This window comes from Mauremys reevesii, unplaced genomic scaffold, assembly GCF_016161935.1.
Source record: "Mauremys reevesii isolate NIE-2019 unplaced genomic scaffold, ASM1616193v1 Contig57, whole genome shotgun sequence".
In the NCBI taxonomy this organism is placed as follows: Eukaryota; Metazoa; Chordata; order Testudines; family Geoemydidae; genus Mauremys; species Mauremys reevesii.
In genome coordinates this window covers 57,753-84,014 of record NW_024100870.1, presented here as the reverse complement: position 1 = coordinate 84,014, position 26,262 = coordinate 57,753, and the positions used below count along the sequence as shown (strand labels likewise).

General features: G+C 43.1%; 1 long non-coding RNA gene across 1 annotated transcript; it reads right to left on the bottom strand.

The window, feature by feature from the left end:
- Positions 1-2,563: 2,563 nt before the first annotated feature.
- LOC120394421 lies at positions 2,564-6,658 on the bottom strand. The gene is made up of 4 exons (XR_005592285.1): positions 6,613-6,658; positions 4,188-4,246; positions 3,603-3,737; positions 2,564-2,602 (listed from the first exon to the last, which is right to left on the bottom strand). It is a non-coding gene; the product is annotated as an uncharacterized LOC120394421 (long non-coding RNA).
- Between the last annotated feature and the right edge of the window lie 19,604 nt (positions 6,659-26,262).

The window sequence follows — 26,262 nt, the reverse complement described above, 5'->3', positions numbered from 1 at the left end:
GGTGTGTAGTCTCTCATCTGGTGACTGCTGGGAAGACAAAAAGCAACAAACAGGAACTTAGTAAAAGCTTTAAAAAGAAGGAAGTTTCAGAGTCTTTGCTATGATGAGACATCAGGGACAAATGGCTTTTTCCTTCTATTTTAAATGGATTTCTTTGTACAAAGCCCATTCCCCATGGTATTAGCATTGTGTGGTGTATAGATACCCATAGAACTATAACCAGCTATGGTACAACAGCCTCCTCTGAGACAATATTTAGAAAAGGATAGGAATTTAAACCCCGATGGAAGCCTCTCTCCTGTGTTTCAATGAACTGGGGAGAGCATTCCATGAAGATGACCTGCTGGAAACTGGGAAAAGAGATGATCTGAGAGAGAGTTGGAATATCCCTTGGCTGTGGGACCCAGGAAGAAATAGGATTCTGCTTGATCTTTTACATCCTCTCTCCCTCCCCTTGGGCACCAGTCATTGCTACTTACTTTAAAGGCGGGCTGGACCCATGGATTTCCATGAGGAGCCTGAAAGAGAAGGGAAAGCAGAGTTAATGTCACACAACCTAGAAGTATATTAGTCTGCTAAACATCAAGTGTTTTGGGAGAGGGGTTCCTTCTCAAATGTTGACACATTCCCTTGGTATAATTCTCCGCCTAGAAGACCTGCAGGCGCTCACACAGGTCCCTTGATTCTAAAGTGGTGTTAGAAAAAGAAATCAACTTAGTGATTTCCTCATTCTCATCTTCATTAATGACTGTACATATTTCTCAGTTATCCCTGCCCATAATAACTCAGCAAAAGATGGTTTGCTCTTTCTTATACTATATACATCTCATATGTACCAAACACCCTTAGTGATTTTGTTGCATAGCATCACTTCTCTTTAGAGCAAAAACCAATCCTGGCAGTGTAAGAAAGGAAACAATGCTGAGAAAAGTGAGGCTGGTTTGATACTAATTATGTTGCATCTCCTGCAAGCAGACAGATGTCCCTTGTCTGTCTCCAAATGGTCACTGGTGATAGCTGCCTAGCATGGGAATAGAGAACTGCTGTGGAGGGCATATCAAGCTGTGGGGTTGGATGTTTGCAAGTTCTCTTCCACCTCCCCCTATAGTATAATGGCAGTGGGTCACACAGTCAACATTTCATCCTCTTTGTCTTCTCTGAAATATAGTTCTAATTTATTGTGGCTGGAAATGCAGGATGTGGCCTCCAAAGAGACACAAGGAGATTTTAAGAAGCACTAAATGTTTCATAATCGTTCAGCAAACTGAATGCTGCTGCTGCTGCTGCTGCTGCTAAAAAAAAAGACATCCTCTGAAAAATGCAAAAAGGTGCAGCAAACAGTACATTCAGTCATCCAGTTCAATCCTTCCCTAGAGAACTGTAGAAATCACTTACCTCCTGACCCTCTGTAAGGAGAGGAAGTAATATGGCTGCTAATTGGCTGCACAGAGTTGCTGAAAAAAGAGAGATGGCATTCATTAGATGGGGAAGACAGCTGCTACCGAATTGAGGAGATCGGGGGACATGGTTTGAGCTCAATAGCTTGTCCTTCAGAGGGACTTGACATTAAGAGTGGACCAAGCTGGGGTGTCAGTAAAATTATTTTACAGACAATAAATATTGTCTGTAATATTAACGGCAATTATTGCATTCTCCCATGGTGCTGCTGGCCAGTTCCCAGCCCTCTCCATTCTTCTTTCCGAACCCGACCATTCAATGGGCTAAAGTGAGGCATGAGAGGGTGTGAGTCATGGACAGTCCACACCACATTTAAGAGTTGACATGTTTTTATTTCTGCTCCTCGTCATCTAGAGCTCACTTGCCACATTGTCCTTTTAGGGGCACCCTCTGACTCTGTGCAAATTCAGGGTGTTCACAGCTCCCCTCCACCCTCCCTGGCCTGTAGCTACAAGCTCACAGACAATCCTGTAATCTTCCCCAGCGGATATTAATTGAAAGATTCCATAGTTGTTTCTTGGATGCTACCAGTTTTGTTCAAACTCCTCCACCTAACTCTCCTTTTCAGTTCTTAGTTATTCAGGATAGTAAGGAACAGGGCAGATCCAACTGCAGACATTGGCAGTTAACTTGTTTGCCATAGCAATGACTGAGCCTTCGAGGCATTGCACAAATGATATAATAAAAAAAGACATTTCCCACTCAGCAAAGGAAAGGGATAGGAGAAAATAGGACTATCACTACACAGATAGTAGCAGGATGAGGTTGGGAGGGAGGAAAAGGACTGTTTGCATTGCAAGAAGATGTTAAGAGGAGGAAGAATGGTTGGGGCCTGTTGGTGGTCAGACAAAACCCCATCTTTCTTAAAACAACTGCAGAGAATTTGTCTTGTGAGTGCATTTTTTAGAAGGGTGGCAACCATATTCCATGTCTGCACTCAAAACCCTGTATGTATAGGTACATCTACCCACTTGCCCTCCTCTCCATGTGCACACAGACAAAGAATTCTAATGCTCACTATCTGGCAGAGGGTCCACTCTCTTCCAGCAAAGCTCTGTACTGGCTGTAGATCTGTGCCTCTGACAGACCGGGGGCAGGAAAAGGAAGGTCACTTCTTAAAGAGGCCCAGGAAGGAGCACTCATCCTTAAATAAAATGAACGGAAAGGAACTATAAGCATCAGGAGAGCAATTCCCTTCTGTATCTTCTGCTTCCCCATATGATATGATCCATGTTAACAACACCACATGATCCCACCTCCCAGTAAAATCCCTGTTAATCCAATTTCCTTCCATTTTCAAATGAAAGCTGTATTTTATTAACTAGCAGAAAAATCAAAGCATATTTTGGAAACCCGTCTCCTAAGCATCTCAGAAGTCTCATATCACGTAATTGGGCGAGAGACTCACTGGTGTTCCTCTCCAGTGGCTGCCTAACCCTTCCCTGGCCTTCAGCCATCACAGCAAATGCTTTGTTCCATCACACCTTAGTAACTCAGTCAGAGATTAGGGTCTATTAGAGGAGTGGGTTGCTGCGGTTCTGTGGCCTGCAATGTGCATGAGGTCAGATCACGATGATCCCTTCTGACCTTAACGTCTGTGAGCTATTGTTGTTGCTCTTGGTCACAAAGGAGAAAACTCCGTCTCATCAGGGAGGAGGTAGGACGTTACTCAGAGGCATTGAATCTTAAGGAATATTCTCCTTACAAGTGATTATTGGGCTCTTTAAAGGAACTGTCTGTTGCTCCTTCCCAGACTGGACAGTAGAAATGGCTTGATAAAGACCCTGACAATATAGTAGTTGTCTTCCTCACCTTGAGCCTGCCCTACAGTCTACAGTGAAACACAGACAGTGAAACTGTCATCAACCTAGAGATGCGAGTACTTCATTTTTTGTCCCTGACTCCCTTCCTTCTCCTCTTTGAAGAGGAGCCTCATCACTTGAAAAGCGAGTCCAATGCTGAGAGCCTGAGCCCTCCCAGAGTATTTTAAAGCCAGACTTGACTGGGGTCTAGGCAGGATAGAGATCTCTGCCTGTGGGAAGTGTTTTTCGATGACTGCTGCATCCACACTTTCCGAATGGTGGGAGTTCGGCTCCCCGAAGTGCTGGATACTCAGGTGAGGAGAAAGCTGATCCCAGAATTACCTGCTGAGTGAGGTTTGATATGCCTTTGTGGCATATAAGGAGCCTTCACTGGGCATAAAGAAGGCAGTGAGGGGCCAGAGGGATGCAGCAAATTTACTGCGGAGATGGGGTCTGTCCCTCGATGGAGCCTTCATCCTAAATAAAATGGAAACAACAAAACATTAGTAGTGAGTTCCCGATAATAATAAAGTATCAATAAGCACAGCAATTTAGGAACAGTGCTAGAAGGAAAAGAGTGAAGAGTAAAGGAGCTAAATCATTGCTGCCTCTAATATTGAACGGGAAACCCCTTTGAAAATAGTGGCTTAATGCACCTTTCAGGTACCTAGAAAAAGGATATTGACGAACGGGATCTCTGAGAGAAACCCAGACATTCAGCAACACAACAGTCAAGAGATTAAGAAGGAGACAGATTAAGAAGGAGACATGATACGTTCTATACTAAGAGCTGCCTGCAGGGTTATCTGGGAAGCTGTCAGCCTCTGTGCCATTCGGAGACTGTTGGCTTGACTATACGACTTTAAAACTCATCTTTCCCGACCGCCCACACGATATAATGTGTGTAATGCAAAACTCTTTTCTTACCAAGAATCCAGCATTGATTTGACGTAATCCATCCTCTTCTGATGGTACTCCGATTGTAACTGGATAAAAAAGACATTCACACTAGACATTAATCAAATTTTCTAGGGAGTTAAACGGCAATCTCTGAGAAAAGGAGTAAATTGCCTAGAATAGGAATTGAGGTTCCACCACTGGAGATGTTGAGAAATGACTTAAATTAGTGTATTCTCTATTTTCCACGCTGTAGATGATCTTGTAAGAGAGTTCCCTTTCATGTACTTTCTCGATACTGCTTTGCTTTGTACTGAGTTTATTTCTTCAAACCATCCGAAAGGGCTGTGTTTACTTCTGATGGTCCATGGAGTTAGTTGAATTGATGGGAGATGCCTATAGTGGAGAATCTTAAATGATGTGGGTGGGAGTAGGAGGGGTAGAGTGGATGATCAGCCAAATTCCACCCAAACCTGATCAGCAAGGGAGCTACTCAGGAAAGGGTATGTTTCTCATCATGACTGTCATCTTGTTTTATTATCACTGTACTCGGCAGGAGCAAAATCCATAGATGCTCTGGTGATTGGTAATAGATACAAACCTTTGATCACTAGCTAGGGAAGGGATTAGAATCGACATTAGAAGGACTTTCCCCCAGGTGATTATCACCTCATAAATGACACAGGACAGGAATTTCTCGAGCAATGATGTGATTTGTGCAGCAGGGCCTGGTAGTCAAACTGTTTCCATATCTCTCATACAACAGAAATATGGAAATCCTTCTCTTCAGAAGCCCCCAGTGAGCAAGTGGGACAATGGACTGCTCTGCTAGTTCCTTCAGGAGAAGTCCAAAATTAGGCTGGTAACCCTTGGAAAGGCATGTAGCTTCTTTACCCCACACACCAGCTGCTTTTTCAATTCAGTTAATGTCCCACAAAATAAATGACAAACCAGCATTTTCAAGCAAGTGTGAAATAACTCCTCTGCCTCGCTGTGGCCGTTAACTCTCCCAGAGCCCTTATGTAAAGAAACGTCATCATATGCAGCCCTAGGTGCTGCATTCCAGCATGTGCTCTTTGACCAGTCCTTTCCCACATGTACCCATCATGCACCACAGAACTGGATAATACACAGGGTGCTGCCCTCGGATCATCTAGGAGCTGCTTTAGGTATCTCACGAGTATGTTTGAAATCCCTAACCCAGGAAGAGGGCAGAACTTCTAAAATAGCTACAATTCAGCAACCCACTAATCAGCTCTTCCTGATACAAAGCTGAGCACTGACCTGAGCTGAATGCACTGATGGCTGGTCTTGGGCCAGGGGACTTCATAATGAGGGGTGTGCCATGCCAACCAGGTCTGATCTCCATAAAAGGGCAATGGATATACAGCCTTGCCCTGCCTACACAAGCCTTTGTGATCATAGTGCCCTCTCTAGAGACTAGTCCAGTCAAACCCAATAGGAACTTACAAAAGGGTTGGTGTCTTTAAGGAAATATTGATAAATGTCCTTAAAGACCGAACTTTTCAAGAATGACTTTTTTGATACTAGTCAAAGTGCCTGCACTCAGCTAGCAACTAACTTGCTTCCAAGATTCTTAAAAGTGGCAACAATTATTAAGCCAGAATGTACACTGTGGAGTAGGTAACAATTATCTCTGTTTTAAAGATTGATAAACAGAGACTCAGTGATGATATTAGGATATTTATCAGCTATGAAAGAAATCACTTTCTGTTTATATGAATAAATATAGATGATATTAATAACATTTTCTACAGTAAGGGTGTGATTGAAAGTTCACTGGAGTCCATAGGGTCACCATTGAATGAATGCAATTGGTTTGGAATTAGGCCCTTAGATAACAAAACATTGTGCTTTCAAGGACCTCAAAATGCCAAAGAATAATTAATTCATAACTTTTTAAATACTTACCATTATCCCCGTTTTCAGGATGAATAAAGTGAGACACCTCAAAGGTCGAGGATTGCCAAAATTAAAGTTAATCAATGCCTGAAGTGAGTGAGGAGTTTTGCTTAATCCCTAATCTACCCACCAGAGCCCAAATGAGTGAAAATTCCTGCTGAATCTCCAGATGTAGTACAGCCCCACCACACAGCCCCACCATGTGGACATTTTCTGAAAGCCACAATCTGATTAAAGTCAATGGGATTTTGGATTTTATTGTCCAAATGTATCAGTGAGCAGAGAACTCTGACTGACTATACTATAGTTGGACTCACCATGCCAGTGGACATTCTGCTAAAATTGCTCACATGCTGAGTTACAAGCTTGTATTTATTCCTTGTGTGTTACATGGGCATAGTGTAGCTTGACAAGGACAGAAGAAATGTTTTAAGAACTCACTAACTAGTCTGAGACCCCTGTGAAACCACAACTCAATTAGTATATAGTTTACACTGCTGTGTTACATTGGCCATCTGAAAAATTCACTTACTTCTATCACAGGCCTGTCTGCCAAGTCTCACACTGATTGAAATATCCCTCAGCGCCAACCAATTCTCCCAGAGGCCAAGTTGAGCACTGACTTGAGCTCAGTGCCCCAATAGCTATGTGTGAGCCCGGTGATGCCATAATGAAAGCTGTACCACAATCGCCATGACAACTAGGTGCTAACTCCTATCAGGGGAATATATTGGGTCTTGTGTATGTGTGCATCCCTGCTTGTTCTGCCCAAGTTTTTGTGATTATCTTGCCCTCTCTAGCCCAGAAAGAGGATAAAAGCCCAAATGTTAAGGAGATCTGAGAGTGATTCTTCTTTAGTTCAAGTGACCGAGGCCCTTTTTTTGAATTTATGATCCTGAGAGCTTAGCACAGGAGCATAAAGTACCTGGCTTCTGTTGTGTCTGTCTGCATTCAGCCTCCGATTTAGTAACATCTGGGACAATAGTTAATTCTAGCGAAGTTTAGAAGAGGAGCTTGAGAATCAGGAGAGCTGGTTTCCCATTGTAGTTATGCTCCTGGTTGTCTGTGACTTGCCAAAGTTACTGAACAACCCTGCCCCAGGGATAGAATGGGGATAAAAGCACCTAATCTCTTCTTTTTAGGTAAAACAGTGTGTTTTTCATTCCTAGGATGCTTTGGGGGAGGGCCATATAATTATTTTGTGCTCTAGGGGTGCATTGAGAGGAGAGTTAAATTGATTTGGATCACTGGTGAGAAGTAGGGAGAGGGGTTTGGCCCAATCTATGAATCTTCTCTTAATTCTATTGATTACTTCAGAATTCCCAGTTCTCTCTCTGAGGTTTGACAGGTTCTTGTCCCAAGATCAGGCCTAGTATGATTAAAATTCCCATTTAGTTGGGAACCCTGATGTGCACAGTTGCAACACTTACATTTTAGGAACCCTTCCGCATTTACAGTAGTTAATACATTTAGCAAAGTCACAAACACTCTAACCCAGCAAGGTAGATAGAGGTGATACAGAATGTACATCTGAACATCCATATACTCACACCATCCTTGGAGAACAACCTGATATGCTAGCCATCCCCTTCCTTATCATCACCAGTGGCTATCATCCTAGTATCTCCCAAGGGCTACATTTCTCTTTCCTCCCGCAGGCAGGCTGGGTAACAACTTTGATCATATGTTATGCTGATGCCACTATGTGCCATGTATATTCACTGGGAGTTTCGTGCCTCTTCCTTATTTGAATGTCCTCGCTCTGCTCATGTTGGGTTGCCCTTCTTCTCTAGGTGAGTTTATTAACGATCTTGGCTTTTTGTAAGAGACATTCGTTGCTATGGCACTGTTTTGGTCAGACTTCTGCAGATGTTCTATCCTAAGATATCCAAAAACTGGGGTTAGCTCCTGTTCGTGTGGGTCGCTGGTGTTGTTATGGACCGACTTCTCCTTCAAACTCTGTTCCCAGTTCCCCAAACTTAAGGGCAAACTGTTCAGCCATTTATCTGAGCCAGACTTGGAAGGCTTCAAGCCTTATGCTAACTGCTGCAGCCAGTGTCTTGTAGGCTAGAGGCCTGTAGGTTCCTTGTGTTACTGCCAAATAAAATAAATTCTAAAGCTGGTTCTATGGGCTACAAGAGGGAGAGTGAATTTCCTTTTTTTGATTGGGGTGAGTTTGGGGGAGTTGGAGGAGTTGCTTTTTTTAGGAGTGATTTTTTTTTTTTTTTTGGTGGGAGCGGAAGTTGAATTAGTTTTGTCTGTTTTGTTGATGAATTGGGTGTGGTTGCTAGGAGAGGCAATGGCATTGTCTTTTGTTACTCCAGAGTGTAGGGTTGGGAGCTGAAATGGGTTTAATTGCTAGGACATGTTTGGCTTGCATTAGCCCCAAGAGAAACACACATGAAAAGCTTCGATAATAAAGCCTCTATAATCAAAGCCTCTACAATAAGCATGTTTTTATGTCCTTTGGGGCTAATGCAAACCAAACAGTTTCAGGATCCTTCGTTTGTTTAGGAAGTAGGGCTGTCAAGAAATTTTAAAAATTAGTTGCGATTAATTGCGGTGTTGAACAATAATAGAATACCATTCATTGAAATATTGTTGGATGTTTTCCACATTTTCAAATATATTGATTTCAGTTACAATGTAGAATACAAAGTGTGCAGTGCTCAGTTGATATTTTTCATATTTTTCTAACAAATATTTGCACGATATACAAGTACTCCTACAAGTACTGTAGTACAATCTCTTTATCATGAAAGTTAACAAATGGCACTGTTGTAGCTGGCGTCGCAAGATAGTTACATGCCAGATGTGCTAAAGATTCATATGTGCCTTCATGCTTTAATCACCATTCCAGAGGACGTACATCCATATTGATGACGGGTTCTGCTCCATAATGATCCAAAGCAGTGAGGACTGGCGCATGGTCATTTTCACCATCTGAGTCGATACCACCAGGAGAAGTTTGAGTTTCTTTTTTGGTGGTTTGGGTTCTGTAGTTTTTAAATCGGAGTGTTGCTCTTGTAAGACTTCTGAAAGCATTCTCCACGCCTTGTCCCTCTCAGGTTTTGGAAGGCACTTGAGATTCTTTAACCTTGGGATTGAGGTCTGTAGCTATCTTTAGAAATCTCACATTGGTACCTTCTTTGTATTTTGTCAAATCTGCAGTAAAAGTGTTCTTAAAACGAACAACATGCTAGGTCACCATCCGAGACTGCTAGAACATGAAACATAGGGCAGAATGTGGGTAAAACAGAGGAGGAGACATACCATTCTCCCCCAAGGAGTTCAGTCACAAATTTAGTTAAGACATCTTTTTAAGGAGTGTCATCAGAATGAAACCATGTCCTCTGGAATGGTGGCTGAAACATGAAGGGGCATACAAATATTTCGGATATCTGGCACGTGACTATCTTGCAACACCAGCTACAACGGTGCCATGCAAATGCCTGTTCTCCCTTTCAGGTGACATTGTAAATAAGAAGTGGGCAGCATTGTCTCTTTTCAATGTAAAAATAATTGTTAGTCTTAGGGATTGGCTGAACAAGAAGTAGGACCGTGTGGACGTGTCGGCTCTAAAGTTTTACATTGTTTTATTTTTGAGTGCAGTTATTTTTTGGAACATGCCTCTACACCTGTAAGGTGCACTTTCATGACAGAGATTGCACTAGAATACTTGTATGAGGTGAATTGAGAAATGCCATTTCTTTTGCTTATCGTTTTACAGGGTACATATTTGTAATAAAAATAATAATAGAACGTGTGTTGTGATCAAAATCAATCTATTTGAAAATGTAGAAAACATCTAAAATATTTAATAAATTTCAGTTGGTATTCTATTGTTACGAGTGCGATTAAAACTGCGATTAATCACGATTTAATTTTTTTGAGTTAGGATACGAATTTCCCCTTAACAGCACACTAGGATCACCTAGTCCCAGCGGTTTATCTGGTATCATCTGGGTCCGGACGTGTTCTTCTTTTACCTATAAAAGAAATAATAGAAAAATCTTCTCACTTCTCTCGGGAGTCCAAACATTCAATTAACAACTAGGTACACAGTTATATTTGCAATTCTTTTCAGAATCTTCCTCCTATTACTTTAGTTGAGAGACGTGAAACCATTTTGATGCCCCCTTTTTCTACCTATCTATCTATCTATAGATAGATAGTGGGACTGGCTTTATTTTATCTGTCACTCTTGTGGGTGCAAGATCCATTTTAGTTTTATTCTCTTTTTTAATATTGATCACTTTTCTCAGGGCTATTTTATTAGTTTCTTCTTTCTTTTCACCTAGTCTAGCCTAATGAATACATTTTCATTTTTAATTTGACATCTTTCACTTTCAATTGATTGTTAATTTGGGGTAATATTTCTTAACTAAACTAGTATCTCTTAACAATCCCAACATTTTTTTCTCAAGATGCTTCTGGAGCTGTAATGGTTGTGCTCTTTGTGTTTGTTGGTTGGGTTTTTTTTGTTTGTTTGTTTGTTTTTTAAATAGGGGCACGGTATATTCTTGTTGTCCCACTTTTATTCTCTGAATGCTTTGGTTAGTATACAAGGTACATACCTGTACCTATACATGACATTTTCTGTTTTAATTCTTATGTCACTAGGTTTTTTAACATGAAAACACACTTCCGTCTTCCAAATAAACAAAGGTTTTATCCCCTCCTAGTGAAAAATGTAAATTACATTCCTCTTATTCATCAATACACATTGGATTTTTGGTATCCCATTCCTCATTGTAAAACAACATTATGCATCTTCTTTCCAAAGCTTTCTTTTATTAAATATAGTTTGTTATTTAAACAAATAATGAAAGAACAATTGTAACAATATACACAACTAGTGAAAATGTGTAACTTTCCAGAGAACCTTTATTTACTAAATCAATTGTAACATTGAGGTTTTGTTTAATATCAATACCGATAACACCATAGTTTCCTATGCTCTTTAACAAAAATCATCCTTTTAAATCTTTTGTCCCTATCTGGAATCTCATAAAAGAACTTAAGGGGACTAAACTTCTCTATCCATTGATCCCAAATATTGTCTTCCAGGATACTGGGGAATCATTTCTAAACATTCATTGGTTACTATCTGGGACACTTCGATGAGAGCAAGTGGCCTCTCTATTCAGATAGCACCACTGGTTATAAACACCTTCCTCAATGACTACTTGAGTCATTGGCCTTCCCACTCATCCACCATGAGCTGTGCTACTATTCCTGGACATCGTTTTAAAGAGTGGGGGCTCTTTAAATAAGCAGAATCCGTAAACTGTACCAATCCTTGCCTGCTCCTGGAACTCCTGGTCCATTCTTCTGAATTCTTTTCTTTCTGGTAATTCCTCTATCCTAAGTAAAGACATAGAATTGGGATTACTTACTACTCTAACTGCAAGACTTCTAATGATAACTAGATAATTTGATTATTCTTTTTAAACAACTATACACTCCACTATTTTTAAATGGAATTTTACTCTCTGCTTTATTAAATCCTTGTAATATTTTCCATTAGTAAGCTTCACATCTTTTGTAGGGCTCCCCAGGTATCCTGATCAAAATATGCCATCAGCATGATCTTGTGTTGACCCTGGGGAGCTTGAGGGCATCTGGCCTCCGTAGGCTACTTCTCTGATGGTGGGGTTCAGCTCCCTTCTGATCTACTCAGCTTCGAGCAGCTTGGCAGTGGATAGATAACCTGTCAGTTTGGTCCCTTCTCTCATATCACAATAGTCGCTTCCAAACCAAACTCCTGAATGAATCAAGGGCGTTCCATTTTCCCCTATTAGAACTTTGACCTTCCCTTTATTTTGTTGGCCCCCTCTTTGCTGAGGACCATTGTCGGAAACTGATACCTTCTCAATCTTCCTTTTCGGGGATGGCCACTCTTTCTTTTGTATTTTGGACTGTACTGAACCCAGTCAGCCACACTGGTTAACCACTGCAGAGAAGAATTGTATAGGTCATCAAGGGCCCCAGCAAAGTACGCGTACCAACAGGACACTAATTTGACCCTAAAAATAGTGTTTCACCCTGTTATGTTGTATTTGTCTCCTGTTTAAGATAATTATTGTGTGGAACATATTCTTATGTGTTTGTGTTATTTCTTGGAAGTCTCCAACTATCTGGCAAGAAAGTGGAGATTACTCTGTAGGTGGAGTTTTCTGCCCAAGCTGCCCTGGTGACCCTGCCAGGAAGAAGCGAGGGAGGTGGAGGCACCACCATATAATTTCATAGGGGAAAAAAAAGAGAAAAGATACACCCTGCTGAATGGGTGGCGGGATCCAAAAGAACCCAGCCCTGTTCATCGAAACCTGTAAGCGGATTGGCATTAAAGGAGGTAACCAGGTGGAGAGGAGTGCTACACCTTCATTGTACAAATTGGAGGAATCCCTAACCCAAGGATTGGTCCCTTCCTCTTTATTGTGCAAGCCAGGGAAATCACCATCCCAATTTCTCCCTTGTGGCCCCTTTGCTGCCACTCTCGCTCCTTTTCTCACTTGCAACTCACTTTTCAGAGCATAATTTTGGCACTGACAGGCCTCGTGGCTAAGCTTATTTTCCTCCTTGACATCTGTAAGCACAGCTCTCACTGCAGCTTGCCCATCTAACAGTTTTTGTTTTCACTCCGCCACTTCCTACCTTATCTTGTCCTGGTCTATGTGTGCCTCACTTGCCTCTTTCTGCGTGGCTATAGCCTGGGCTTCATGTGTTAAAGCATTTTGTTAACCCTGTAGGGCAGCCTTTTTATTTTCCTTTTTTTTTTGGCCTCCTATACAAATTCCCTTTTTAATTAGGCTTATCCCATTGCTCATATAATTGGCGATATGCATCCGGTCCACTAAAAGCACCAGGCTTCCAAGGGCCATTCTGATATTTTAAAACAAAATCCTCTAACCCCATTTTTCCTAACCTAAATTTATTACCATTCAATTTTCCTTTCTTTGCTGCCCTTTTTTTATGTTATTTTGCACACTTAGCCAGATAATAATACCTGAGTGCTAAATTCCTGGCTAACTCGGAGACTATGGCGGGAATGCAGATTATAACTCTAGTTCCTATCCTCTCACTTACAGGATTGTGGTTTTTGGTTCTTGTCATGACCACAATTATGTTTTCCACAAAAACACCCAAACAGTTATCTGTCCCATTAGGGAATCTGCCTTGTGTTATACAGATATCGCTTCTCAGGCGGTCTACCTCTGTTTTCCACAAAAAAAAGTAAACATTTCTTTTATCCTGGGAACCCTATCTATTTTTAGACTCAGCATTTCATTGGTTATCTGTTATATCATCCTACTTGTTTACATTCTGTTGGCTAGCTGCCTGTCAGCCCATGTGGGCCATTATCTGTCAATCATTGTTTAAAACTTTCATAACCTTTAGCCTACATTCATTCAGTTATGACCCTTTTACCTACATTCAGTTCTGTGACCTTTAGCCTACTTTTGTAATGTATACACTGTGATGGGGCAAGGCCGGATGGCTACAGTAAAGTACTGAGGAACAGGTATGTTAGCCCCAGGCTAAACAAATCCCTAGGACCATGGTAACCAAATGGCAGTTGCTCCAGGTTAATCAAGGCACCTGGGGCCAATTAAGATCTTTCTAGAAGGCACTGGAGATAGCTACATTGATTAGAACACCTGCAGCCAATCAAGGCAGGCTAATCAGGGCACCTGGTTTAAAAAGGAGCTCACTCCAGTCAGAAGAGGAGGAGCCAGAGGAGAGAAGTGCATGTGAGGAGCTGGGAGCAAGAGACACAAGGAGCTGAGACTGAGAGGGTGTGCTACTGGAGGATTGAGGAACTGTCATACAATCAAGCATTATCAGACACCAGGAGGAAGGTCCTGTGGTGAGGATAAAGAAGGTGTTTGGAGGAGGCCATGGGGAAGTAGCCCAGGAGTTGTAGCTGTCATGCAGCTGTTACAAGAGGCCCTATAGACTGCTGCAATCCACAGGGCCCTGGGCTGGAACCCGGAGTAGAGAGTGGGCCCGGTTCCCCCAAACCTGGCTACTCCTGATCAGACTCAGGAGGAGTTGACCCAGACTGTGGGTTCCACCAGAGGGGAAGATCACTGAGGTGAGGAAATCCGCCAATAAGCGCAGGACCCACCAAGGTAGAGGAGGAACTTTGTCACAACGCTCTGCAATATCATGTGACCTGCAGCTTCCAATGGTGGACTGACTTTTGCTTATTCCAAATAGAAGCTTGGGACACAAAATGGAGTCTGAAGAATTTCACCAGTATCAGATGGTGGGGGGGCAGAATTAATTGCTGGGCAGGAGATGGGCAAATGTTCAGAAGCTTTCTCCCCAGCCAGGGGCTATTTGCCTGTAAATATCGTGTGGTCCTGGCTGCTTTTCCTACCTAGCTGATCTGAGGGCCCTACAGATATTTTCCAAATCCACTGATTGACAACACCTTTGAGTTCTGGGTTTGAAAAACCACAAAGCTTTTATTCAACCAGACGAAACATGCAGAGTTTCTTATGAGGTTAATTTCTTGAACAGTTTCCTATCACAGAAGCCAGTTTCCAAGGTTACCCAGACACAAAGCTTTGTAATATTAGGGGATTGTGTTGAATAGAGGGAAGGAGACAAGGAAACATTAGACAATTAGTATAATATTTCTAAAGGAGGCAAACGTTAGAGACTTAATTTTCAGAATTGATCTTAGTTACCAACTTGAAAAAAACTGAAAATGTGTGGGGGTTTTGTTTTTAAATTGACAAAATTGTTCGTAATCTGCCTTCTAATGGAACCTGGGTGAAATACTGGATGTTGGGAGGCTACAACACTCCCTAATGCAATGAACCGACAGCTAACTCTGTGAAGGTGAGTTAAAAGCTGCAGTGCACCACTAATCCAGCAGCAGACTGTCCCATATGTTTACTGGGAAATCTCGTGGGATGCCCCTGCCAGGCAATGCCTTTGTCTATTTTTTAAAATTCTCCTCAGGCTGGAGCCAGAGAAGGAAGCTGCTTGAGCTCTGTGCAGAGTGGATCCTCCCAGCAGCCTGGGGAGGGTGGAGGCAAATGGCTGCCTGTGTCTCATCTGAGTCCTGATGGGGAATGGAAAATTTGCGCCTGGCAGGTGGCTGGGCTCAGGATGTTCCCTGCCACAGTATCTGTCTTCTGGCTGATGGAGGGTGGGTGACAAGGCTGTGATGGCTGATGAAGCAGTGAAGAGTAGCAAGTAGCCCAGGACCTAGCCATGAAAAGGAGTGCAAATAACTTGGCGGAGGGGGGGGGGAGGAAATAAAAATGGATTTTGGTTGCAGGGGATGAATTCTTTGGGGAGGGTATTGCATTGATTTTGGTCACTGGGATGTGTTGAGGCTGGAGATTTTGCTGACAGGGTATCTGATAGCCCCCCTGCAGTGAGCAATCTATTCATGAATCCATCTGGGGGACCTGACAGGAGGTTTTTCAGTCTCCCTCTTCTTGTGGCAGTGATTTGGAATGCACACCTCTCCCCATGCTTAACGGTGGACACCGGCCTGCTGGGAAGTCCTTCACTCCACTTCCCAGCACTCAGGGAGGGACACTGGAATGTGATGGGGTTCTCTGGTTGGGCCCGTATGGGGCTTGGTGTCAATGAAGATTCGAGAGATGCAGACAAACCAAGTAAGCCCAGAGAAGACAGCTGGGATTCTTGTACAGGACTTGAAGTGTCTGGTCAGCTGCTCTAGAAAGATGCATGGGCCTACCCACCAGGTGAGGCATGCCTGATGATCATGTTCATAATGATCATGATCATGCTTGCATCCGAAGAAGTGGGTATTCACCCACGAAAGCTCATGCTGCAAAACATCTGTTAGTCTATAAGGTGCCACAGGATTCTTTGCATGTTCATAAAGGAGCCATCACTGAACTGTGTCTTTGTAGACTGCATGACGACGATTTAGTAGGTTGAAGAGGGAGGGAAAAATTCTTACTGACGCCCTCCAGGAGTTGTTTTTCCTGTTAGGTGTGAAGTGTGGCACTGTGGATTCTTAATAAATATCCCATGTTACGGGAAGGTAGGAGGAGTAGGAAAGAAGAGCAGAAAAGCATTAGATTTAAATTTTCCAGAAATTCAGGAAGGTAGCTTGTAAATATCTACATTCGAATTTGGCCAGGAAACCTGAGCTAATGTGTCAAGTATCAGAGGAGTAGCTGTGTTAGTCTGGATCTGTAAAAGCAGCAAAGAATCCTGTGGCCTGCCACCCAAGGCTATAGACAATGGATCTTGTGGTGTGCCCGGGATGGAAGCTAGAGGCATGAAGGTAGGCATAGCGGTCAGTAGGTTTTCGGTATAGGGTGGTGTTAATGTGACCATCACTTATTTGCACCGTGGTGTCTAGGAAGTGGATCTCCCGTGTAGATTGGTCCAAGCTGAGGTTGATGGTGGGATGGAAGCTGTTGAAATCGTGGTGGAATTTTTCCACAGTGTCCTTCCCATGGGTCCAGATGATGAAGATGTCATCAATGTAGCGTAGGTAGAGAAGGGGCATGAGTGGACGGGAGCTGAGGAAGCGTTGTTCCGGGTCGGCCATAAAAATATTGGCATATTGTGGGGCCATGTGGGCGCACATAGCAGTGCCACTGATCTGGAGATATATATTGTCATCAAATTTGAAATAGTTGTGTGGTCACATTAACACCACCCTATACTGAAAACCTACTGACTGCTATGCCTACTTCATGCCTCCAGCTTCCATCCCGGGCACACCACAAGATCCATTGTCTACAGCCAAGCACTGAGGTACAACCGCATCTTCTCTAACCCCGCAGACAGAGACCAACACCTACAAAATCTCCACCAAGCATTCTCAAAACTACAGTACCCACACGAGGAAATAAGGAAACAGATCAACAGAGCCAAACGTGTACCCAGAAGCCTCCTACTGCAAGACAAACCCAAGAAAGAAACCAACAGGACTCCACTGGCCATCACATAGAGTCCCCAGCTAAAACCCCTCCAACGCATCATCAGGGATCTACAACCCATTCTGGACAATGATCCCACACTTTCACAGGCCTTGAGTGGCAGGCCAGTCCTCGCCCACAGACAACCTGCCAACCTGAAGCATATTCTCACCAGTAATTGCACACCGCACCATAGTAACTCTAACTCAGGAACCAATCCATGCAACAAACCTCAATGCCAACTCTGCCCACATATCTACACCGGCGACACCATCACAGGACCTAACCAGATCAGCCACACCATCACCGGTTTATTCACCTGCACGTTCACCAATGTAATATACACCATCATATGCCAGCAATGCCCCTCTGCTATGTACATCGGCCAAACTGGACAGTCTCCACGGAAAAGGATAAATGGACACAAATCAGATATTAGGAATGGCAATATACAAAAACCTGTAGGAGAACACTTCAACCTCCCTGGCCACACAATAGCAGATCTTAAGGTGGACATCCTGCAGCAAAAAAACTTCAGGACCAGACTTCAAAGAGAAACTGCTGAGCTTCAGTTCATCTTCAAATTTGACACCATCAGCTCAGGATTAAACAAAGACTGTGAATGGCTTGCCAGCTACAGAACCAGTTTCTCCTCCCTTGGTTTTCACACCTCAACTGCTAGAACAGGGCCTCATCCTCCCTGATTGAACTAACCTCATTATCTCTAGCTTGCTTCTTGCTTGCATATATATACCTGCCCCTGGAAATTTCCACTACTTGCATCCGACGAAGTGGGTATTCACCCACGAAAGCTCATGCTGCAAAACGTCTGTTAGTCTATAAGGTGCCACAGGATCCTTTGCTGCTTTTACTGAGTTAATGTGAACATTCCAAGTGGCTGATTCAGGAACCATGGTAATGAGTCTTTATTTGTCAAGAAGGCAGTGTTGCCAGCTCAAAGAGCCCAAGGCGGAGCAACAGCGGGTTCGTGTCTGCAAAAGGCCGCACTAATTATCACACCAGGGTGGAGAAGCAAAACCAGGTTTATTTGAGTCCCAAATAAGGTGTCAGGGAGAATAGCATTCTCAGATCCTGCACCCCCGCTCACAGGCGGGGTCCCAACATTTATACCCCCCTTGTTTGTGTGAGCCTTTTGTTCGGTTTTCCCCCTCACCCCTCCCTTCCCAGCAACAGCTACATTAGGCATTACATTTCAGCGTGTTAGAAAAGTTCTCATCCACAGGCTTATCTTTTGGCCTTCACAGAACAAACGCATACAAATTTTCCTTCCCCCTCTCCCCCTCCTCCCCGCCGCTTCTGCTGTTTCAAACTCCTACATTTGCAAGCGGAGATTGCTGACAGCTACACATTTTGCTTGCAGTCTGTTAGCATCTTAGGCTGGTTAAAGTTCACAGCATGTAAGAACTTTGGTTCACTTCAGGCCCAAAGTCACAACTTTGGTTTACTCAGGCCTAGTGGCACCAACAATCCCCCCTTTGAGAATACTCAACAAACTTTTGGCGAGTTTTCTCAAACTTTAAAAACAAAAAACAATGAAGCTTTACAGATATATGTACAACTGCTCTTTTGAGCTTAGTTACCCCCAACCCTGGAATGAATGCATGGACAAAAGAGTGGAATGTTCATTTAACAACTAAGGGATTGGGACACTGACTATAAATCAGGTAGGTATACCAAGTGGTTTAATTTCCCAGATGTCTCGGTGAATAATTCAGTCCCATATGCATGCTCCCCATGGACCCAGCAGGATTCGGTATGTGGGAGCCCACACCCACCCTAACCGGTCCATATGCTTGGAAGGAGCACTCTGAATGTCCCCACTTCCATCCAGAAAGTGTCCAAGTATGTCTTCATGACCACAGATCAGATGGTACTCCTGATGCATCTGTAAGGGCAGTGGGCCAAGTCTGGTCTAGATCCCACTGCAATACCTTCCCAGCCTCAGTGATATTCAATACCATCTCTGTCAGTAACTTCTGGGTCATAGAACTAAGGGCTGAAATGACATGTAACTCCAGCCTGTACTTAAAATAGCTGAGTTTCAAGAATAAGGCTAGTAGCCTTTTCTAGTTGGCCCAATTTCTGATCATGTTCTTTGCTTTTAGATATTGGCCCTAGCCCACAGGGATCTGCTCAATTCTCTTTCTTTCCAGAGGAAATAACCCAGGCCCTTTGTTGTGCTAATCTAATGGCATCCCCTTGTGAGCAATCTGGGTATGTAGAAGTGATTTGAAAACTTGATAAGGGCAATGTCATTTAAAATCCAATTAGGAGGGCAATACATACTGAAGGATTTATCCAAAACACAGGGCACAGCCTGTAGATTAAACCCCAAAAGTCAATTAATACCACATTCCCAGTCATGGGTCCCATAAATTTCTTCCTTGCCAGTGTACAATTCTTTGTTTCTTCACCAGGGTCAGTTCTCAATGTCCTTTTAGTCAGGAATTCCTGGACTTTGGCAATGTCAGTGGAGTGAGTGTTTCTTCTTCTTTCCCAAAACAATTGTGGTTTAGCATCCTACAGGGAGAGGTTTCCAGCACATATCACCCTGTAATAGCTTTGCTTTTTCTAGAAAAGTCTAAAGGCACAGTTGGTCTGTCAGTGGACAAGGGAGAGGTTGTCCAGAAGCTGTCCAGAAGCACAGTAGAACTAGAAGAAAGAATAGGCTAATCATCAATAGGAAAATTCTTCTGATGTGGAGGGGTCTTTTTGCAGTGAGAATCCTGGATCCAAGCAGTCAGTCTTTGGCACTTCACAGCAGTGTTGGTAGACAGGAGGACTTGGAAAGGGCCTTTCTAGCGTGGAGCCAAGGCAGTCTTTCGTTGATGGATCTTTATGTAGTCCCAGTCTTCTGGTTCCTAGGAGTGGTAGGGCTGCTAGGATCTTTGGGTTGTTTCTTCTTTACCTGTGAGAAAAGAAACCTAACACATTGCATTAGTGTCTTTGCAGATTTTACAAATTTTATAGTTGCATGGGCAAATTTAAGTCCCCCCTTTTTCTGGTTTTTACCCAAGTAATGGTTCTTATACTTATTAGTGCCAAAGGAAGGGCATCTGGCCACTTTAAGTTTGTCTCAGCACAAATCTTGGCCAGTTCATTTTTAGCATGTTAACTATTCTTTTTTTTTTTTCTCAGTTAATTTATTCTTTTTCCTTTTCCCATTTTTTTTCTTTAACCTATAAAGGAAACTTTTACTTATACACCTTTTGTTAACAATAAATACATACACAGTACATTAGTCTTATTTAATGTATGCCACATATACCCTTTCACTAAAATAACCTTATTACAGAGCTTTAGAACAACAGGCCAGGACAAGCACACCCACTTTGATGAGTTCACTTAATATAACCTCTAGTCCAATAGCTTTCCACCATCCCCAGCCCTCTGGCTAGAAGTCTGAGGTAGCCAGAAGGATCCCATGTCCAATATGGGGAGTGGGTTAACTTTCCATGTCCTTGATTTTAAAGACTGTTAGTATGCAAATTTTAATAACAATTCTTAATTAAAAGATTTGGCTAATAAAGTTTCTTTCTCTTACTTAGGAAAATGTATTAGACTTTAGTATATCACATTTTTCTGATATATCCAAACACTTTGTATTCTAAATTGAACAAAACAAGTATCTGCATTTCAATTTAACACTGCCACTTGATTTTAAATTAGACCATCCCATAAAAATATTAGACACAACAATTCTGGCCACTTGAGACAGACACCACAAGACAGAACACAGAACACAAAACATAATTGTTACTCTGTCAGTAAATGCATGATATGTTGAATGCTGTTCAGCTGGCATTAGTTTTCTTTGATTATCTGAAAGACAAAACAGAAGTCTACCCCTTCTGGGCAGTCAATCATTACTTAAAATATACGAATACTCTTGTTAATTCAGGAGAATTACCCCATATTTTCTTTGCCTGAATTTATTTACAAACATTTCAAAGACACTAAAACTTTTCTCTTTAGCATTTTACAAAGTACAACTGCTGTTCCTCCAGCAACTAAAGAGTTAACTTTTCACTTTCCTTAAAAATCACATGCTCTTCCCTTAAATCACTTGCTTTTTCCTTCAGCAGCCACTTACCAATTCAAATCATCATTTCAAATATCCTTCTGAGTATTTGAAATTTTCATGCTTATACTCACTTACTCCTTCTCACTACACCCTCAAAAGTTTCTAACCTGTTTTCCCATCTCTCTGTTGCCTGCCTGCCTGGGCCCGATCCTGCTTTTCTCGCTGAATCGTTCCTATCCTGGACACAAACTTATTCCACTACCAGTTTAGCTAGGAGGGTGGGCTTCACAGCTAGCCCCCACCCTTCTGGTCTTTTCCTAAAACATTTTATTCCCAAAACTACTCAAGTCCTCCCTAGTAAGGCTTGCCACCTGGCAAAAATACACGGCCATTGGGTAAAGGCCATTTACTTAACACACAATCCAAACTCCTAAAGGGGGTCTACCCAGAGACCCACCCATTTGTCTGCTGACACTTAAACAGAAAAGAAAATTACACAGAGAGCAGAGAAAATTACAGTCTAAGCCAGATTTTTCCACTTCTAGTACATTGTCCGTCACGGGTGGGGGGACAGAAGGATCTCAATACAACCTCAGAGCTTCATCGCACACATGGCTTCCACCCTGAGGAATTACGAACGAGAAGTTCAGTTCCGCCCACACCCCAACGCCCAAATAAACAGAGCAGAAAAACCAACAGTAACCGGTTAAACAGAACAGAGCTAAAACTAGATAGTGCACCAAAACCAGATAGTGTCTCCTTATTCTATTAGGGCTCACCTTTAACCATACAATCCTTATCATATAATACCAAACAATACCAAACACAGCAAACATAAAATAACAAGGGTAAAACAGATGGTGTAAATTCTACAGGGCTCCCCAATTCTCTATTGCTCACCAAACTGTGACAAATTTCTGTTACTAATTATCCCTTATGTCAGGTGATCAAACTGACATTGCAGGACGGGGTAGATAGAGAAATCACACCATATATCCAAATTTCAAAGCTTCATTAAAAATAATAAAACAACAATGGAGAGTATTGGGAACACTCCCACATCACTCAGGAAAAATATGAATGCCCCAAGCCTTAAGCCACTTTAATACTTACACATATCCAGACTGGCATGTCTGTGTATAATGTTCAGAGAAGGGAAATAGGTGGACGGGAGATTATCCTGTATACAGCTTGTCCAGCATTTCCAACATGCTTCCACTCTTGGGATGGCTGTTCTTTTACACCCTGGAATCTCCTGCGGCGTCTCTTTCAGAGATTCCAGTTCAGGTCAGCTGCCTGTCCGGCTTCAGGGTTGCAAAAACTGTTGGATCTCACTGAACCGTTAAGCTTTGCAAATGCAATCTCAGTTTTGTAACTTATACTGCTTTTTGTTTGCCTCTCTTTATTTTCCACAACCAGCTGGGGCTGAAAGCAATTTTACTTATCATAGTCTGTGTGCTGGCTCTTGACCTTGTATGCAGAGCAGCTCTCTCTCTTTATCTCTGGGGTTAGCCGAGTTTCAAATTAACCCGTTCCTAGACAAATTGCTCACACTGTGTCAGAGCCTTTCTTTGTGATTAAAAGCTCCTCTGAGATATATGATCTTATCTAGATTGAAGATACCTTCTAATGGGCACTGTTTAGATGGATTTTTACACATGTGAAGATTCCAATTCTCTAAATACCTGCAGGTTTTAGGACCATAATGTACGTACATGTACTATGCTGGGGTACCCTTAGGGGGTGAGGTAGAATTTTTAGACTGTCCCTTTACCCACTTTCCACTTGCACACACAGAGAGGGTACCCTGTCCGCACTAGCGGCTCATAAACTAAGAATCTCTCCCTACAGAACATTCACACAGGGGAGACTAACGAGGATGACTGACTCTCCTACATCCCCTTTCAGCAAAGAGCGCCGGCTAGTGTCTGGGAGACACAGCGCCGTATACTCTAATTGCATTCAATGAGATGATCAGACTGTCAGTAGCCCACACGGAAAGGAAGTGGGGGGGAGGGAAGATGGGTTCACACATTCCTAGACCCAGGCAGCTTCCTCGCCGGACGATGCCAGGCTGAGTCAGCCCACCGTGGGTCGGATCTCCTAAAGATCCACTAGTTACTGGGCTTGCGTTAGACTACTCCTGATCATTAGCAATCGCTTCACAGAGTAATCTGGGCGTCTTCCAGCAACGAACACTCACACAGATATACACACACACACACACACACCAAGGCCATTGTTTCCTATTGCCACGATGCATCTTATCTTGCTGCACAGTCAATAAATTCAAATGGCCTGAGCCCAGCAGAGACAGATATTCCCACGGACAGTTCTCCTCCCAGTGCAGCTCTGGGGCATATGATGAGGGATTTTTACAAGAGCTCTACTTACAAACAGCTTCAGAAGCTACCCATTTACTGACAAAACAGAAATAATTGAAGGATCATGTTGTAATTAAGTGATCCTTCCGGTGGCCACCTTTCCTGGCTCTCTAGCTGATACTGAGGCCAGTCTACTGTACAAAATCTTTTCAGTTCACTTTTAGTCATTGGATCTGATTCAAACACTCTCCAATTCATCAGAATGCATTCTAAGGGTGTACACCATACACTGCCTGTACTCTATTCCTGCCCCATACCATGGGCTTGCCCTTGACCCACTATAGGACGCTCTCTCGTCTAGTGGGAATTACAACGGCTGGGCGTCCCCAGCCTCAGGCAAAAGTCCACACCACTGGACTGTTCCTACCTTACCACAGGACCGGTTCCTCACCGTCGCCCTCAGCTGCTTCTCCACTATCTGAGTGCATTGCACCGTTGTGTCCTCCAAGGTCAGCCTGACGCGTCTCTGCCAAGGCCCCCGGTAAAGGCACCGGTGCGCGCTGGGCATTGGCTGTGACCTTCGTCCACTGGCCATTGGAGGAGTCCGGGCAAGGCACAATTTTGCCTCGAGCCCACCCAGGGACGCCAAAACTGTTGCCGGCTCAAAGAGCCCGAGGCGGAGCAACAGCAGGGTTCGTTGCCCGGTGTGCGTCGCACTAATTATCACACCAGGGTGGAGAAGCAAAACCAGGTTTATTTGAGCCCAAATAAAGGTGCCAGGGAGAAAAGCATTCTCAAATCCTGCACGCCCGCTCACAGGCGGGGTCCCAACATTTATACCCCCCTTGTTTGTGTAAGCCTTTTGTTCGGTTTTCCCCCTCACCCCTCCCTTCCCAGCAGCAGCTACATTAGGCATTACATTTCAGCGTGTTAGAAAAGGTTCTCATCCACAAGCTTATCTCTGGCCTTGACAGAACAAACGCATACAGATTTTCCTTCCCCCTCTCCCCCTCCTCCCCGCCGCTTTTGCTGTTTTAAACTCCTGCATTTGCAAGCTGAGATTGCTGACAGTTACACATTTTGCTTACAGTCTGTTAGCATCTTAGGCTGGTTAAAGTTCACAGCATGTAAGAACTTTGGTTCACTTCAGGCCCAAAGTCACAACTTTGGTTTACTCAGGTCTAGTGGCACCAACAATTCCCCCCTTTGAGAATACTCAACAAACTTTTGGCGAGTTTTCTCAAACTTTAAAAACAAAAACAATGAAGCTTTACAGATATATGTACAACTGCTCTTTTGAGCTTAGTCACCCCCAACCCAGGAATGAATGCATGGACAAAAGAGTGGAATGTTCATTTAACAACTAAGGGATTGGGGCACTGACTATAAATCAGGTAGGTATACCAAGTGGTTTAATTTCCCAGATGTCTTGGTGAATAATTTAGTTCTACATGCATCCTCCCCATGGACCCAGCAGGATTCGGTATGTGGAGCCCACACCTACCCTAACCGGTCCATATGCTTGGAAGGAGCACTCTGAATGTCCCCACTTCCATCCAGAAAGTGTCCAAGTATGTCTTCATGACCACAGATCAGATGGTACTCCTGATGCATCTGTAAGGGCAGTGGGCCAAGTCTGGTCTAGATCCCACTGCAATACCTTCCCAGCCTCAGTGATATGCAATACCATCTCTGTCAGTAACTTCTGGGTCATAGAACTAAGGGCTGAAATGACATGTAACTCACCAACTCCAGCCTGTACTTAAGATAGCTGAGTTTCAAGAATAAGGCTAGTAGCCTTTTCTAGTTGGCCCAATTTCTTATCATGTTCTTGTCTTTAAGATATTGGCCCTAGCCCACAGGGATCTGCTCAATCCTCTTTCTTCCAGAGGAAATAACCCAGGCCCTCTGTTGTGCTAATCTAATGGCAGCCCCTTGTGAGCAATCTGGGTATGTAGAAGTGATTTGAAAACTTGATAAGGGCAATGTCATTTAAAATCCAATTAGGAGGGCAATACATACTGAAGGATTTATCCAAAACACAGGGCACAGCCTGTAGATTAAACCCCAAAATTCAATTAATACCACATTCCCAATCATGGGTCCCATAAATTTCTTCCTTGCCAGTGTACAATTCTTTGTTTCTTCACCAGGGTCAGTTCTCAATGTCCTTTTAGTCAGGAATTCCTGGACTTTGGCAATGTCAGTGGAGTGAGTGTTTCTTCTTTCCCAAAACAATTGTGGTTTAGCATCCTACAGGGGAGAGGTTGCCAGCACATATCACCCTGTAATAGCTGTGCTTTTTCTAGAAAAGTCTAAAGGCACAGTTGGTCTGTCAGTGGACAAGGGAGAGGTTGCTAGTACTTCACCTTGTCCTTTTTCCCTGCTGTCCAGAAGCACAGTAGAACTAGAAGAAAGAATAGGCTAATCATCAATAGGAAAATTCTTCTGATGTGGAGGGGTCTTTTTGCAGTGAGAATCCTGGGTCCAAGCAGTCAGTCTTTGGCACTTCACAGCAGTGTTGGTAGACAGCAGGACTTGGAAAGGGCCTTTCCAGCGTGGAGCCAAGGCAGTCTTTCGTTGATGGATCTTTATGTAGACCCAGTCTTCTGGTTCCAAGGAGTGGTAGGGCTGCTAGGATCTTTGGGTTGTTTCTTCTTTACCTGTGAGAAAAAAAACCTAACACATTGCATTAGTGTCTTTGCAGATTTTACAAATGTTATAGCTGCATGGGCAAATTTAAGTCCCCCCTTTTTCTGGTTTTTAGCCAAGTAATGGTTCTTATACTTATTAGTGCCAAAGGAAGGGCATCTGGCCACTTTAAGTTTGTCTCAGCACAAATCTTGGCCAGTTTATTTTAGCATGTTAGCTATTTTTTTTTCAGT